The sequence below is a fragment of the Tupaia chinensis genome, unplaced genomic scaffold (genome assembly GCF_000334495.1).
Source record: "Tupaia chinensis unplaced genomic scaffold, TupChi_1.0 Scaffold000448_1, whole genome shotgun sequence".
Classification (NCBI taxonomy): Eukaryota; Metazoa; Chordata; class Mammalia; order Scandentia; family Tupaiidae; genus Tupaia; species Tupaia belangeri.
This window is the reverse complement of record NW_006159953.1, coordinates 753,944-771,489: the sequence shown is the minus strand read 5'-3', so window position 1 is coordinate 771,489 and position 17,546 is coordinate 753,944. Positions and strand designations below refer to the sequence as shown.

The window sequence follows — 17,546 nt, the reverse complement described above, 5'->3', positions numbered from 1 at the left end:
ATTTGGTTTAATACTCTAAGTCAATATTTTTCAGAAATAACACAGATAATCCTTTATTTTTATTTCATTCATTTTCACTTTTTTTGTAAGACTTTTTGCAATTAATTACTAAGCTGACCTCCCCCTTACACCTTTAAGTATGATACTCAGATAATGTACAATTAAACATGCACATGGTGTAATACTTATATTACTGGACTTCCACATAGTTGACTGAGGTTAAAGCCCTGTACCTGGCATCTTAAAACTCATGCCGGGTACATGTGTGCCCAAGATCCCAAGAGGAGAAGGCATTGCAGCATGGCCATTCCCACTGGAGGGTGATTTCTCACTTTCTGCCTCTCTGTCTCTGCCTCTCTGGTGAGTGAATGGGCCCTATAGCAAAATCTTAAAAAAAAAAAAAAAAAAAAAAGAGAGAGAGAGAGTTGATCATTTCTTTTCATCAGCTCTTCCAAGTTAAGATTAGGCCATCAGCAGTAGCTCCTTTCACCTACCATTCATGCACTGTTATTCACTTCTGCCCAGACTGTAGAAGAATGTTTTATGATGCTCTTTATAAGACAGTAAGTAGCAATTCTTTTTTTTTTTTTTTTGAGAGGTTTTTGCTATAGGGCACGTGTGCTCGACAGAGAGACAGAGACAGAGAGCCAGAAAGCGAGAAATCACCCCCCAAGAGGGGATGGCCACGCCACAATCCCTTCTCCTCCATTCTCCTCTCAGGATCTTGGGCATGCACACACACGTGCCCAGCGTGAGTTTACACCACTGGGTACGGGACTTGAACCACAGTCGACTACATGGGAGTCTAGCGACATAGCCATTACGCTAACTGCTGGTCCCAGTAGCAATTCTTAACAAGGTATTGTTGCCATCTGTTTTCTTCTCCAATTCCTGGAACATTTACCTGCCCTGAACATTCATAAAATTTGCATTTAAACACCCAGAGTGACATGTTTTTATTCTAGGAATATTTTATGTCCTTTCTGTACTTTTTGTTCCAGTTTTCCAGCCATTTCAGTTTATAATATTTTTCCAGAAGGCAACATAAAGGCAGAGGCTAAATTGAGTTTTTAAAAGTCTATAAAAAGCCATTAAATTGGAAAAAATCCACAGCGATTTTCCCTCTTTTGGCGGAGAATATTAGCCATTACTCACCCTCCTTTGTTAACAGGCAATGAGAAAAACACTGACTGTAATTATCAGCATAATCTCATACTATTTTGGAAAGTGACTAAACTTTAATAAATTAGTGCTTTTCTGTAGTAACAATAAACAAGTTTAATCAACATTTAAACCTTCTGTGGAATCACCTCAACCTACCCTTCCATGGTTTTTTTCTCTTCCTTTATGTAAGATGTAATGCATCGCCATCTGTGTTGCAATGGTAAATGTTTAATAACCAGTTTCCTGGAACAAAGGTACAGATTTTCTGTGCTTTCCCAATTTTATAGTACGAATACTCCAACCGTGACTGATTTTCAGCATGCTCCTTTGGGAAGAGATGTGTATAATCAGCTCACAAGATTCTGTGAAAACCAGCCTCAGAACATCCCCAGTTACCCGGCATGAATGTGAAGTTTGTTCTACTATTTATGAGTTATATGATTGGGATCAAGCTACTAAATCTGTATCCTTACCACTTATGAAAGAAAACGTACCAAGTAGAGGTTTTGTGAAATAGAGATGCTACGTACAAAGCAGTATGGCTGTTAGTAAATTAAGGTCCTGGAATGGCATGTGCTGTTACTATTTCACATCTCCATCTTTGTGTAAGCAGGCTGACACACAAAATTCCATGGACTGAGTGGCTTAAACCATGGACACATATTTTTTCTCAGTTCAGGAGGCTAGAAGTTCATAATCGGGGTGCTGCTGGGATTGGTTTTCAGAAAGATCTCAGTTCTGGCTTATAGAATCATTGACCCACAGTGTCTTTACATGTGTATTCATGGACAGAGATCTCTCTTCTTATAAGAATGCCAGGGCCACAGCAAGTGTCATTATGGTTAAAGCAATGGATGCCCACATGGCTGACCACAGTTTGAGTCCTGGTCTCAGCAGCTTGAAAGTCAATCAAGGCACATGTGAGTGCATGGCCAAAAATCCCAAGAGGAGAATAGAGAAGGGATTGTGGCACGGCCATCCCCTCTGGGGAGATTTCTCACTTTCTCTCTCTGTCAAGCGTACATGTCCTATGACGAACAAACAAACAAACAAACAAACAAAAATGTCAGTCTTACCGAATTAGGGCCATATTCTTACGACTTTATTTAACCTTAATCACCTTTTCCAAGGCACTATCTTTAAATTATTTTCAAATACTGTTACCTTAGGGTTTAACATTTTGGGGGAATATAGTTCACTCTATGAAACCCCTACACTTCATTGAGGTTTGGCACTTGCTATGCCCAAGCATGCCCACACTTTCTTTGCTTTATTCTATTTTTCCTTTTCATGTCATATTGAAAGACAAACTCAGATTGTCAACTCCCAATTTATCGAAGCCCATCTTAAATAACACTTACTCCAGCAATATTTTCTTGATCATTCCAACAAAAATTATGTTTTTCACTTTGGCACTCCAAAAGTTTTGATTGTACCTTTTCGATAGTGCTTATCTTTCTCTGACAAGTGATATGCCGTCTTTCATCAATTCTAACAGGAGGGTTTCATTCATTCTAAGACGCATATTTTCTTCTACTTTAACATCCCTGAAATATTTTGTTGTGATCCTAAGGCAGAATAAATGTGAGGAATATCTAATCAATTAAAAATATTTTAATCACACATCATATCATTGGCCATTGCTGTAAGTGTTAGAGAAATATGTCTTTGAATGCTTTATTTTACCAATGGTTTCTTATATAACATTATATGCTTATAAAAATTAAAAATGAAGTTATACTTACGAATATGAATTATTCTTTACATGCAAGAAGTTCAGATTTGTGTTTCTTAAATATGTGAAAGTGTGTTATTTAGTTTTTAGTCTGTTCAACAATTTACAAAGCATACGTCAGTTTATATGAGCAAATCTAAAACTTCAAGAAAGGAGTCTATTTGGGGTGTTCAGAATGTTTATGAGAAATGCATATTATAGAAAAGTCATATTTGATTTCAAAACTTTTTGCACCTAAATAAACCTGTACTTCAATTCCACTTTCCACAAACTTTTTTTTTTTTCTAAAGAGAGATTTTTGCTATAGGGTGTGTGTGCTCACTGGAGAGAGAGGAGAGAGACAGAGAGATGGGAAGCAAGAAATCAGCCTCGGTGGGGGGATGCCCACACCACAATCCCTTCTCCTTCATTCTTCTCTTGGGAGCTTGGGCATGCGCACACACACACACACACACATCTGGTGTGAGGTTTTTTTTTTTTGGAGAGGTTTTTTTTTTTTTGCTATAGGGCATGTGTGCTCGCCAGACAGACAGAAAGAGACAGAGAGACAGAAAACGAGAAATCACCCCCCAGGGAGGATGGCCACGCCGCAATCCCTTCTCCTCCATTCTCCTCTCGGGATCTTGGGCACGCACGCACACGCGCCCGGCGTGAGTTAAAGCTGCCGGGTCCAGGACTCGAACCACGGTTGAATACATGGGAGTCCAGCGACATAGTCATTACGCTAACTGCTGGCCCCCTGGTGTGAGTTTTAAGCTGCCAAGTCTGGGACGTGAACTGCAGTTGAGTACGTGTTTAGTACCCAGCAATGTAACCATTATGCCATCTGCTGGTCCCTCCACTCTAAAGTGTCATTGTATGTGTGGCAAATTTTAATTGTAAGTTAAGAAAATTTAATTCAAAGGAGCTGAAGCAAAAAGTACATTCATATTGATCGTAATACATTAAAATGTCATATTCAAAACAGTAAAATTAGGACTCATGTAAGCATGTACCCAAGGGGGTATGATGTCGATCTGAAACTAGTATGTCTTACAGGGCAATACATCTTGAGATTCTTTGACCTTATTCAAAAAAATAGTTTGCATTTGTATTGGAAAAATTATGAATTAACCTTTTTTGTTATATAGTGGAAAAAGAGGCAATAAGTAAAATGTCAAGTCCAACATGCACTGAACAAACTTCTAGTAATTTCTTTTGATTATTTCTAACTTTGGGGTAATTTTTCTGACACCTGTTTGGCTCTATGAAGGCTGCAAAATATTGCTAAACTATAGGGATTCCCAAGAGCCCAAGAAGAGAGTGGAGAAGGGATTGCGGCATGGCCATCCCCCATGGGGGGTGATTTCTTTGTCTCTCTCTCTCTCCAGCAAGTACACATGCCCTACAGCAAAAATCTCTTTATTTAAAGAAAAAAGAACTGTGTTCTCTCCAGAGGATAATGAAGAACATACAGGGAATTTTCACTTTGAAATGTAACTGAACACAGTTTTTCCCTAGTGACAAATTCCAACACAGAGACTTAAGAACCATAAGATCTCTAGAACAGAATTCTCAAATGTTCTGGGTGACCAAAAAAAAAAGTTGGGTAACATGAACTGAGATAGCTTGGTGTTGGCTACTGCTTCTGCTGATTGTCAGTCCTCATCAATTGGAGCATGGACAAGATGAAATTTTTCCTCACAAGTGGGTGTTTTCATAGATGGCCTACTGCCACAGGGATCACCTTCAGCATTGTCCTATTACTTCTTAAAATGTTTTATCCACTTGTAAACTGCTTATTTCTTTGGGGCACTGCACTATAAACTTTTTATAAAATATCAGTGATTTTATTAGGCTTTCAGCCAAGCTTTGCTATAAATCTGATGTTTGTTCTTACTACGTTTTAGTAGAATTCATGCTACTGTGATAGGAAGTCTCTTCAAACTAATGTCTTATTTTCCTACTGCTTCAAACTATATGCTGTCTTGTCACATTATAACAAGTCACTATGAGTTTATTTGATGCAAAAATATTTACAATCTATGCAGAGTTTTTTCATAATATGTATTTTCCGTGAAATTTTTGAAGTCTTCTCCTATTCAACTGGATATATTAACATATGGCTTATAATAAGGAAACAAATTAAGTTGCAAGAGATTTGCACTTAACTATTCTAGAAATTTAGTAAAGGTGCAAGCTACTTTAAATTAAAGCATTAGCATTTATTAATCTTGAACATTTTCATTACCTTCCTCTAAGAGCATTGGTGTCTGGGAAAAAAAATAAATAAATAAAAATAAAGGTAAGCCATCTAGTCCCTTGATTTCAATTTTTTGAAACTGAGAAATTATCTTTACTGACACTTTTTTTTTTTTTTTGAGAGGTTTTTGCTATGGGGCACGTGCGCTCGCCAGCCAGACAGAGACAGACAGACAGAAAGCAAAAAATCACACCCCTAGGGGGGATGGCCATGCCTCAATCCCCTCTCCTCCATTCTCCTCTCAGGATCTTGGGCACACATGCACATGCGCCTGGTGTGAGTTTTAAGCCACCGGGTCTGGGACTCGATCCATGGTCGACTACGTGGGAGTCTAGTGACATAGCCATTACGCTAACTGCTGGTCCCTTTACTGACACTTTTTAATCCAAATCAAAACACATTCTGAAAGAAAAGTACTGAAATGGGACTAAATTCTACTTGACATATGTTTATTAATCAGTTAAAAGCAAAACCAACAACAACAACAATCCTAAAGGGGCATTGACTTTGTTGATCCTGGATGAGAAAGCAGGTTATATGTGACAAACAGAATAAATAAATTAGATGTATGTTGGAAGATAATCATCGTTAAGGAAGACAGAAGATGCATAGAGCAGGGTTTTGGGAGTTGAGTTTGTGGGGACTAGTGCTTTGGAGTCGGGGAATGTAGAGTATGGGGAAGAGGGGAGGGCATGAGGTGTTATTAATGACACAGATCAGTAATGGCATCCTTGAGGAGATGCAGTCTGAGCGAAGGCTTGAAGAAGGTGCTACAAGGGGGGACGTAGCTTTTCATGCTAAAGAGACAGCCGACACAAAGACCTCAAGGCAGAGGGTTGCTTGATGTGCTCAAGGTGCCGCAGGTGTGAAGGAGGGAGAAAGTCGGAGAGAAGCTAAACGAGATATTGTGTGAGTGTGGGTGGGGGCTACCTAAGCTTCTCTGATGTCCCATCCTTCCTCTTCTCTGGCCACTGTTGCTTCAACTAGGCAGGGAGGGCCCAGACGGTACCCTTGCATATCTGGGACAGTCACCTGACTACACCTGGAAGTGTGAAGATAATATTTCCTGGAGCACCTCATGACCAATGGGGGATGCCTGCTGGTGAATAAAAGTTTACCATCACCAGGTTAAAGTATGTAAAAATAGAGACCAGGACTGGAGAATCCTTGAGCAGACATGACCAGGTAGATGAGACAAATAGCCTTCACCTTGCCTGATTTGCAAACATAAACAAAACTTACCTTGGATCATTTCGCATAAATGTCTCATAAACAAAACATAAGCTCACCCAGTCAAAAGCAGCCAATAAACTAATTATATAACCAGGGACTTCCCAGTGTGATCAACTAAATGAGGCAACCATATAATAATGGCCAATCAAATATTTTCTTCGCTTTACTTCTGCATTTGTCCCTGAAAAGGCTCTCCCTTGCATTTCTTCAACAGAACTTCTGAACCATGGGTTTAGAGATGCCCAGTTTATAATTCTCTATGTGTCCTAACAGACTCAGAGATATTATTTTAGGGTGCCTCAGTTTACTTTTTAACAATAGCTAGGTGCAAACCACCTACAACCTCAGGGGCACCTGGTAGAACTGAGCCACAGTTACCCGTAGAGGGGTAGGTAACCAGTTCAGTAACACCTATCTCCTTGGACATGTTTCTCTTCACTTATTGTCCCTAGTTTCCATGCCATGGTTTTCCAAAATCACATCCCCCCAATAAATGTCTTACATGTAACCATTTGCCTTAGGCTCTGTAAATACAAATATATATCTAAATATTTTTGGTTGGGGGGCAATAGATGTGAAAAAAAAGTTGAGTGTCTAAGTTTTGTAGAATCATATAGGTTACTTGGGCTATTGTAAGAACTTTAGGTTCCTTCGAATTCAAGATTTTAGACTAAGGAATGAAATAATCGGACTCGAAAACAAACAAATAAGCTGGGAATTGAGGAAATGAGAAAGAGGATGTACACTATTAATCAAATGAATTAGGTGACTGAAGGCAGCTGTTTGTCACCAAAGGCAAAAGTACAGACTCACAACCTTCCATTTATATAAAATCAGATTCATAGAGACTGTGCTTAAAATTCTTCTTTCCTGTGGAGAATAAGAAATGATGCCTTTTCCCCTGGATTGGTACAAGCCTTATATTCTGAGCCAAGTGGAAAAATTCTCACTAGGCTCTTGGAAGTTTTATGGAAATGGATAAGGGGTTAAGCTGACTGTAAATGAGAGTACTTAATTTTAATTCTCTCAACTGTTGAATGTTACTGCTATCCATAAGAACGGAAAGTATGTTGAAGACGTGGAAAATGAAATTCAATCAGCAAAATTATATTAATACCTGAACATTTCCTTTAAATTCGATGTTTCTGTGAATAACTTTTAAAGAAAAACTTATCCAAGTCTTGGTTCTTTAGAGTTTGTTGCTGGCACTCTAAAATGATTTGACTTTTCTGTAGAAATACATGGAATCTTGATGTTTATTATACTACTTTTCAATGATATATTGCTGTATTCTAATGCAACCTAGTTTTTTCATGAGCACAGTGCTCAGAGATGAGGATGTTTCTAACACCTCAACAGAAATGTGTTACAGTTTGTCAGCCACTCTTAAAGTGACCCTCTCTTGCCATACCAGAAACTGTGACACTAAATATTGGGTTGTTGGAAAAGTCATTATACATTTGTGCATAGGAAAACATAGGAAAATTCTGTCATGATTTTTCCCGACAACCAAGTAATTTTTCTTTCTCTGAATGGATGATTCAATCATTTTAGAATACTTCATCTAACTTTATGTCAAATGTTATATCTCATTTAATTTCTAAATTAATTTTTGTATCTTAATTACAGTCTCAAGTGTCTTCTTTTAATTAAATTGTTGTGTAACTTACCTGTCAAGACTATGAAAGGATGTTACAATATTTGGAGGCTAACAATGTACAGCCTGCCACAGTTTCACAGACACTGTCAGAAGACACAGAAACTTGGATTAGACACACAAGTCCTTTTTTGCTCAAGGCACCACACATGGTATGAGCTCTGCGTTTGCATCTGTGCTTGCCTCTTCCTGCTCCCTGCTAAGATGCATGGAGGTAGGGAATGAGGTGCAGGTGACCGTATGTGATGAGCGTGAGTTCAGTTGGGCTGGGGAGTCCAGAGTTAGGAAAACCCAATCTTTTATAAGAAAACTGTGAGCAAATTAGTCCAAATTTTGAAGCAGGGAACATGATTATAGTGCACCCCAAGCAAATCTGCCTTTCCCTCTGGAAGGAGACAGTATCTGTATCTTCCGAGGTTTTTCACTATCCACACATCCTTGAAAGGCTAGTCTGGCACATAAACTTGCAAATGGCTTTGCTGAAGAAGTGTAAGACCTCTTTAATATTATGTGGTAATTGTTTTTTGTAATAAAAATAATTCTTGCTCATGGTAAAAAAGAAAAAAAGATAGGGTGTGCAAGTTGAGGTGCTGGACTCTCATGTGGGTAATGGTGGTTCTGGTCCCTGACCTGGTGGCTTACTTTTCCACTTTCCCTTTCTCTGGTCTAATTAAAAAGTAACCGGGCACATGTGTGTTCATGCCCAAGATCCCGAGAGGAGAAGGGAGGAGAAGGGATTGCGGCGTTGGCCATCCCCCCTGGGGGGGTGATTTCTCTCTTTCTGTCTCTCTGTCTTTCTCTGTCTTTCTAGTGAACACATGTGCCCTATAGCAAAAAAAAAAAAAAAACAACCCTCTTCCAAAAAAGAAAAAATATTAAAAAGTAATAATAATAAATAAATATTATTTTGAATAAATATTTAATTTATAATGAACTTATTAAGTAAGTGAATATATAATTTAATAAATTTAATCATTAGCATTATTAATTTTTAGTACTATTTATATAACGAAATGTGGGACACATAAGATTATCTGTTGAAGATGTGTGTGGTGATCTCAACTGGGCTGGACTGAGGTGCACATCATGCTGGGTAAAGTCTCTTCACAATCTAAATGATGTATAGAGATTTAATGTATGAATAATAATAAAATATATATGTATATAAATAATAAATAATTCTTTAAAAAGAAAATAGCAATTAGGACAATGTATAAAATAGAAAAGACTTTTTTTCATATAAATGAAATAATAGAACTCTATTTTTCCCATTGCAATTAATTCTGTATCTGAAGCAACTTTCTATATTAGGTCATAAATCCAAATCAATATTATTTATACAAATATAGAAAGCTACTTCATATATATGTCACATTTTCTTGACTCCCTCCCTGCTTACTAAATACTTAAGTATTTCAAATATTTGCCACAAGTGCTGCATTACTTCTGGTGTCTGTAGGAAACAAAAGAAAAAATTCCTTGTCTTCCTGTCTTTCTTGGCTTTTGGAAGCTGCCCGTATTCCTTGACCTGTGGTCCATAGACAGCAATTATATCAGGCCAACCTCTGCTTCCCTCTTTACATTTCCTTCTCTGCTTCCTTCATTTATAAGGACCCTTGTGAGTACATTGGATTTACCTAGAATTCAGAATAATCTCTTTCTTAAGACTCTTAATCATACTTGAAAAGTAACTTTTGTAATACAAGATGGCATACTCACAGGATCTGAGGATTAGGCCATGGGCACCTTTTGGGGGATATTATTGTGCCTATCTCACTGATAACACCCAGAAATGGCAAGGCTGTGAAGAAATAGAAAAAAAAAAACTGATACAATTTTAATAGCTCTTTCATAGCTTTCCATCTGAAAGGAACATTTTGACCCAGTAACAATCTCCTAGTGGTACATGATACATTTACATTCTAGAAAGTATTCAAAATATAAGAACAAAGAATTTTAGTACAATGCTGCTTGTACTAGCAAGTATTTGAAATCATTACACTAATTGTTTTGGAATAATTATCTTTGATTCAGGATCCATAAAAAGAGTGGTGTTAGTCTGAGGTTGGGCAGGCAGCCCCTAGGCACATGTGTTCATACAAGTACTCTGTGTGTCAGGAGGCAGTGGTCTTTGTACAAGGTTGTGGTTCTGTAGGTGTTCCATAGGTAACAGTTCATGTTATCAGGCATACAAGTGTGAATAGACACCTTCTCCATTGTCATCCTGATTTGGTTAGTTGAGCTTGGCATAAATGATTCCATTTTGATTTCGAAAAATATTCACATGATTTCAGTCTTCTGAGATGCTCAGGAGAAACCAGTTGAATCCACCTGGGCTTCTGACCTGCAGAACTCTGAGATCATAGATTTTGTGTTGCTTTAAGGCGCCATATTTGTGATCACCTGTTATGCAACCACAGAAAACTATGACCTAGATGCCAGGTGATCCTGGAGGAGTTGTCTTTCTAGCCCAGCCCCTACGGATGGATGCTTGAAAGAAAGGTGGTCTGGCACTCTCCTAAGGGCAAGTGAGCACATGGCTGAGTGCTTTGAGCTCCAGGTATGGACATAGAGGACCGTGAAGAAAGTATCCAACTATACAGAACTGACCTGACCACTGTGCCTTCCTACTCTGTCATCCTTAATGTGAGGAGAATGTGGTGGGGACAGCATTTACTTCTCTACAGCTTCAGATGCAAATGAAAAGCAACATGCTTTCAGGAATGAGAACGGAATTGAAAAGAAAAAAAATGCTGTTTGGTTTGTTTTCTAGTAATTCATTTGAATTACTTGGTTGAAATAATCGAATTGGAGAGTTTTAGTCATTATGACTGATATGGAAATTGATATTGTAAGAAAAAAAGATGTCTTGCAAATGGAGAATACCTCGTCCTTCTAAGGGAACATTCATTTAGTTACTTTAATTTGATACTCTTAACAATGCAAGCAAGACAAGCCATAAGCTGCAATTTTATCTGTTTTAGTGAACCATGAACCATAAAAATGCCTATCTTCTGTAATTATATTAACATACAGGAATAATAGAACTGTTAGAATTATTAAACTTCTAGATTAGGTGAAAATAGCTGTATTCCTTTTGGTAATTTTCAATCCACACTATTTTTATTTTTCATTGAATGAAATAGCAGTAAATGAGAAAATAGTGATACTGCAGTAACAAAAATTTAATTAGGTACCCAGGCCATTACTGGAAGATAATCACTGAGAGAAATCTCATGTCAATGGTGAAAAAGGAAAAGAAAGAGAAAAAGACATGACAAAGTATCTTTATGGAAAGTTTTCAAGGATTAGAAAACAATGTATGTGTGACATGGGTAAGTAGAAATTACAGAATCCAGTTCATACATACTATATGCAGTGATAAAATGATCCTAGAAAAAATTAAAATAACTTTACAAAAATATAAACAGCACATATTTATATAGCAAGGTGACAGAGATTATAGTTGCCTTTGGAGAATAAGAAACACTCCTACCCAAGCCCATCATATTCCAAATCTTTTTGAAAACTATCATTCCCTACAGCTACTGCTGAAAAGGTAGGACTCAGCGCTTTCTGCCAGTAAGCACCTGGTCTACCGGCAAAGACAATCAAATCCTCTGTCCTTGGGAATGTGAGCTGAAATTCATGGTAAAACAAAAGACAAATCAGTCATGTTCTACCGCATATAGTGACATGTCTACCAAAGCAGCAACAGCAGTTTTACAGAGAAAGGAAATAAAGTGGACAAATAAGCTTTCTCTGCCTTTTCTGGCTGTGGGTGTATTAAAGCCCTGGCATCTGTTCAGTCAGTGCCCCTTCTGGCTCCTGTCTGAGCAGCTTCCGTTTCTTACAACTGAACAATTCATGAAGGATGATGGATACATTTCATCTTCTTTGAGTATTTTTTCACAGCCCCAAATCTTTATATTAATAACACAGTTTTATTTAGTTAAACAAAAGAGATTTTTATTCAAAAATATTAAGATAATATTCAAGAAAAAATTAGTAAGTAGAATACAACTGAACAGTCAAAAGAAAATATCTTATATGTAGTTCCCTCTACTTCTCAAAAGACATGGCATTGCTTAGAGTAAAACACATATAGTACAAGTAAAATTAATTTTAGAAAATAAAAATTAAATCAACTATAGAGATGATCGACATTACACTAGGAAACTAGGATAAGAAAATAATAGCAACAAAACATAAAATTAGATTGCGAGTTTTCTAGTAGCCAAAGGGTAAAGAAAGCCCAATGGATGATTTTCTACTTACTGTCTGATTAAAGAAGGCATCCTAGTTCTTTAGAAATGACTCATTTTTTTCCTCGCTTAAGTGTCTGAAAGCAGCCTGTTCAGTATGTATCATTATAAAATTACTGAATATGAGCATTAGAAACGTCAAATAGTGTAATCTGTTACTTTAATTTTGCCCTCTAGAAATTTATGATTTAGAAAAGTAAAGCAATATGCCTTAGGACAAACAGAAATAAGAGAATTTTGGTAGATGATGCAGAAATATTTTCTTACATGACTGCCTCTTTACATTACATTACTTAAATTATCTTTTTCAGAAGTCATTTCTAGAGTAATACAAGCAAATAGCCTTGGAATGTAGCTTTGCAATTATATAAATATAAAGCTTAGAAAATCCAAGAGATGGCTACTTGACACACATTCTGTTTTATGTTTCTCAAAAATAAACTTGGCTCCTATTTTGACTTCTTGGTTTGCTATAAGGTACATGTGCTCCCCAGAGAGAGAGAAAGGGAGAGAGAGGGAATGTAAGAAATCACTCTTCAGCAGGGATGGCCACAAGACAATCCCTTTACTTCCATTCTCTTGGGATCTGGGATACACATGCACACACACTTGGTGTGTTCTTTAAGCCACTGGTTCAGGACATAAGCCATGCAGTTGGCTGTGTGGGGTCCAGCTGCCTTAACCAGCATACCACTTGCTAACACCCTAATTTGATCTTCATGCAATGTCTCCCACCATTATCAAGTGAGACAGTTCATCTCTCAATGAGTAGCTGGAGTTCAAGTATTTTGTGCCATTGATTAAAGTGAAAAGCACAAGCTCCAAAAGTCAGATATGCAGGCGACAAAGGAGTGCCTATATTATATAGAAAATTCAAGAATCTTATTTGTATTCTTGCTCAAGAAGAGACTACTACCTATGAAATTTGGGCAAAATACTGTATGTGCAAAGGTAAAATAATTATAACTGAGAGAGTTAAAATGTGGACTTAAAAAATGATTCCATGCTACTGAAGCATTGAATCTTAAATGTATCAAGGTAAGCCAATGAGAAACCTTTTTGTTTGCTTGTTTATAATATATAAAATCCACAATGGTGGAAAATTTCTGGAAATAACATCTGTGCAGTAAAAAGGCAGTTTAATAATATATAACATATTGACTTGAATCTTATCCAGCTCTATACAGGGTTTTTCTTTTTTCTTTAGCAGGACATTAAGCTTTCTTTGAGTGGTTTATAGATCTGAATTTTCAAGGGTACTGAGGAAAAGCACCAGTTTCATTCCTGTTCAACAGATATTACCTTCCTATTACTGCCAAAAACCAAGGTCATAGAGGTGGTTTGGCCAAAGGCCCAGCATAATCAAAGCCATTGCAGGTAAAGTGAGACATTTAATTATTACTCTCATTTCTCAAATGACTTTTTGACTAAATGGTTGATCAAACATGGACACAGGCTGCCAGGGGTGATAGTGGTCTCTGTGGACAAATGAAGGAAATTAAAGAAACAAGCTTGCTCATATAATTCTTGGCTGAATGGGAATCCATAAAAAGAAAGTAAAAATAAAGGGTAAAGTTGGAAAAACAGGAAGACAGAAGCTGATAAATTGGGGTTAGGCACAGTCTTCATTGATAGCATCACATTAATAGAAATAGAATATGAAAAGAAACCAAGATTAGATTTAATATACAGGTTTTTTGCCAAGGCAATTGCTATGAGAATCAATAAAGCATGGCACAATATGAAAGTTCTTTCAAAAAGGAGTCATTGTGGAGAAAAAAATTATTGAGAATTCTTTACATACTTTAAGAATTTAGAGAACGAGAGCACGAGCAGTGAAATTAAAATAGAACAAAATTACACTTACATTTATTTATAAAATCAGACGACACTGAAAATAAAAATAAGTATAATGCCCTATGGTCCAACAACTTCTTTGTAATGACCTATTACACATTAATAAGAGAATATGAAGATAGGTATGTATGTGTTTGCATCTATGTGGATATATATATATACACACACATGAATGTGCAGAGATATATATGTGCATAATGTATGTGCATCTGGATTTTATTTTTTTTAATTTTATTTACTCATTCAATCATTTTCATTTGACCAAAGAAAGACAAACACACAGAGAGAAGGAAAGTGAGAAAGCAAACCACCAGGTCTGAGACTCGAACTGTGTTTGGCCATGTAGGAATGTCCAGCACATTAACCACCATGCCACCTGCTGATCATGGATTTTATTTTAATAATGTTTAAACCAGCAAAAACTAGAAACCATAAAAGGTGCCATCTATGCTAGGCCTCTTTATAAACGAAATACATCCTATGTAATAAACTAATCTTACATGGAAAAGCAGGTTACACAGGGATACATGGCAAGAAATGTGTGTGTACATATATACGAACACATGTATGTATGGATATTTGCAAGAGTAGACACTCCTTGCTATATCTGCATAAGGTAGAGCAGAAGGTGAGGAAAGATGCATTATTTTCATCAGTCACTTTCTCAGCAGGTGGGACTAGAGGGTTGAAAGGAAGGACTTTCTTTTCTTACAAAATTTTTGAAAGAGTTAGTGATATGGGTACATATTTACTTTTTATGAGTTTCTATATTTATCATCTAAAATGTTGATTATGGTGTTCATCTATATGTTAGCTATGTGATTTCCACTGCCAGATTGTATAAGTCTAGATTTTTTAAATGATAAGATGCACATATTTAACATACTTCAACTGGAGGAAGAAGTTTTACACAAGTAGATAACTTTTATAGTTTATGATTTCATAAGAACATGGCAGAATGAGATACAAGTGGCAAGCTATAGTCACACATAACCTTGCCCAAAGTAAAAAGCAGAGGATGAAAAAGCATCAGGATTGTACTGCCCAAGAGCCAATGGAACGAAATAATCCTGAACATTAGTGAATATAAGATAAGCTGATCAGACAATTATTTATACACCACTTTTCACAGAGGTAAGAAACAAACAGGAATAAGAACACTGATAAACATTTTTTTCTCTCTAATTGCATGTTCAAAGAAGCTCATTTGTAGAGAATAAAGAAGAAAATCTTGATCTCTAAAGGGGAACTATTTTAAGAACATCTCTAATTTGTGAAATATCCAAGAAGGAACAAATCTGTGCTCATTCATTTAATCCCCTATCAAGGACCTGTGAAGGATGCTTTGCCTGAAATTGTGATTCACTCCCAGTGTGGCCTCACTGCCTTCCATTTCCTTCCTTCCTTTTCATTAAGGTGTTTGTGTTTTTATTTTTATTTTTTCATGAAGGTAAGAGACAAAAAAAAGAGAGAGAAAAATAAGCACACTTAACAGGGTCTCATGCCACAAGCCGCCCAGCCTTCCCAGTCAGCCAAGACCAAGTGCACAGAGCCAGATTACAGGTCAATGGAGGACTGAACCTGAGAACTTCCATGTGTCCAGCATCACTGAAGCACAGCCTGTTACCTCTGTGTCACCAAGCCAGCCCGATTTGATTCCTTTTTTTTCCCCTATTTAATTCATGACTACACTTTACTTCTTCAACTCTGAAAAGGTTCAGTCAGTTACTTACAGCTTCCTTCTCTGCGCTTTTAGCTAACTTACATTTAGTTTCTCCAGTTTAAGTGATTATAAACAATTACCTTAGTTACAGGAGACTTAAATCACATGACATCCCCTTACTGATGGGTGGAAATTCAAAAGAAAAGTTCATATGATCTGAAGATATTGGGTAAATGTGTAGTTTTGACAGCTCCACAACTAAAATCATGTTTAATTAAAGCTGAATTGTGGCAAATGGAGTGAAATATTCTTTGACCTGTCACTACACACTGATGAGGCACATGGACCAAGGATTTTTTTGTTTTGTTTTGCTTTTAAGAGTAGGACAGGAAAATAAGGACCCCTGATGGAATTGCTACAGCCTCCCAGCTGTGCTGAAGGGCTGTGTTCTCGCTGTACCTTGCACCAGCATACATAGGCTTCTTGGTTGTGAGGGTCAGCTAACAGGGCACGAAGAGTGTGTAAAGGGTAACACAGAAGTAATGTAAAGTTAATATAAATCCAAATAAAAAATCTTGCATATGTACTAGTGTACTATGCCATACACTAGGGATACACAGGTAAGTAGCAGATGAATCTCTTCATAAAGCTTTTATAGCCTCATGGAGAGAGACCTGTAAGCAGATCACTATAACAGGACAAGGACAGGGCAGACCTGTAGAAAGCGAATGTGGTGGGAAGGAAGAGAGATCTCTCCTTCTAGGGTGGCTCCAGTTCTTGTCATCTGACTGCGCTAGTGCCCTTCGCTCAGGCAAGGTGCTCGCTTTCTTGGCATCAAGTGCATTAAGACATGTTTTCTGTCCCAATTCTTGGTTTCCTTTAAATCTCTACTGACCCCACCACCCTGAGTCCTCCTTTTCTCTTTTAACTGTCGAACTGTTGATATTCCTTAAGGCTTATTCCCCAGCCTCTACAGACTAGAAATCTAAAACGTGACTTAAAAAATAAAAATTAAGATCGAGCCGGCCAGCAGTTCTGGGCATCAGGTGGACTCAGGCTGCAGGCCCGACCCTTCCGAATCTCCACGCATCCCCACCATTCCTCCTCCTTGGACCCCAGGTTTGTTGTCTGGGACTTTAAGGCGAACTCCCCCCCCACCCCACCCACAATCCGGATGGAGCCGGCCAGCAGTTCCGGGCACCAGGCGGACTCAGGCTGCAGGCCCGACCAACCTGGTCCTGTCACTCATCTTCTGACCCTTTCCCACTAGCCTTTGGACTCTTTGAATTTTGGTGATTAGAATAGCACGCAGCACGCATTGAGCACCGCGCGATTTCCATTTTTCATTTTGTTTTTCTTTGCTCTTGGGGTGTTGCTTATTAGGTCAATTGAAGGGTCACCTCTCCTTAGAAACAGTGAGGACTTTGGGCCATCCAGGGTAGTGGCAACAGTTAATGGTAATTGTGAGCAACAGGTAGGCCAACCATAAGGGAAATCATCAATTTTCTAAGCCTGTACAACTTTTAACAATCAGAGAGATCTTAAATAAATTAGGAAGAAACATACAGATTACCTGATGACTAGGAACAATCGCAGAGGCTCAAGAAATATGAGCAACCAACAAAAGGCCTCTCCCTCAAGGGAACAACCCTACATCACCCACAGTCAATACAATGGATGTCATGGACATGTCTGATAAGGAATTCAGAACATTTGTAGTCACCACACCA

The 17,546-nt window shown here is 37.7% G+C and overlaps 1 long non-coding RNA gene across 7 annotated transcripts in view; it reads right to left on the bottom strand.

Annotated features, from left to right (window-relative positions):
* Positions 1-17,546, bottom strand: part of LOC102477475 (uncharacterized) — a 36,061-nt gene that overhangs the window by 5,840 nt on the left and 12,675 nt on the right. Inside the window, exons 3-6 of one of the 7 annotated variants that reach the window (XR_335546.3) lie at positions 9,751-9,832; positions 8,045-8,117; positions 2,526-2,732; positions 1,321-1,489 (exon numbers count right to left, since the gene is read on the bottom strand). This is a non-coding gene — a long non-coding RNA (uncharacterized LOC102477475). The remainder of the gene's footprint in view (positions 1-1,320; positions 1,490-2,525; positions 2,733-8,044; positions 8,118-9,750; positions 9,833-17,546) is intronic. The other 6 variants (XR_003550529.1, XR_003550531.1, XR_003550530.1 and 3 more) reach the window with 6 other exon arrangements.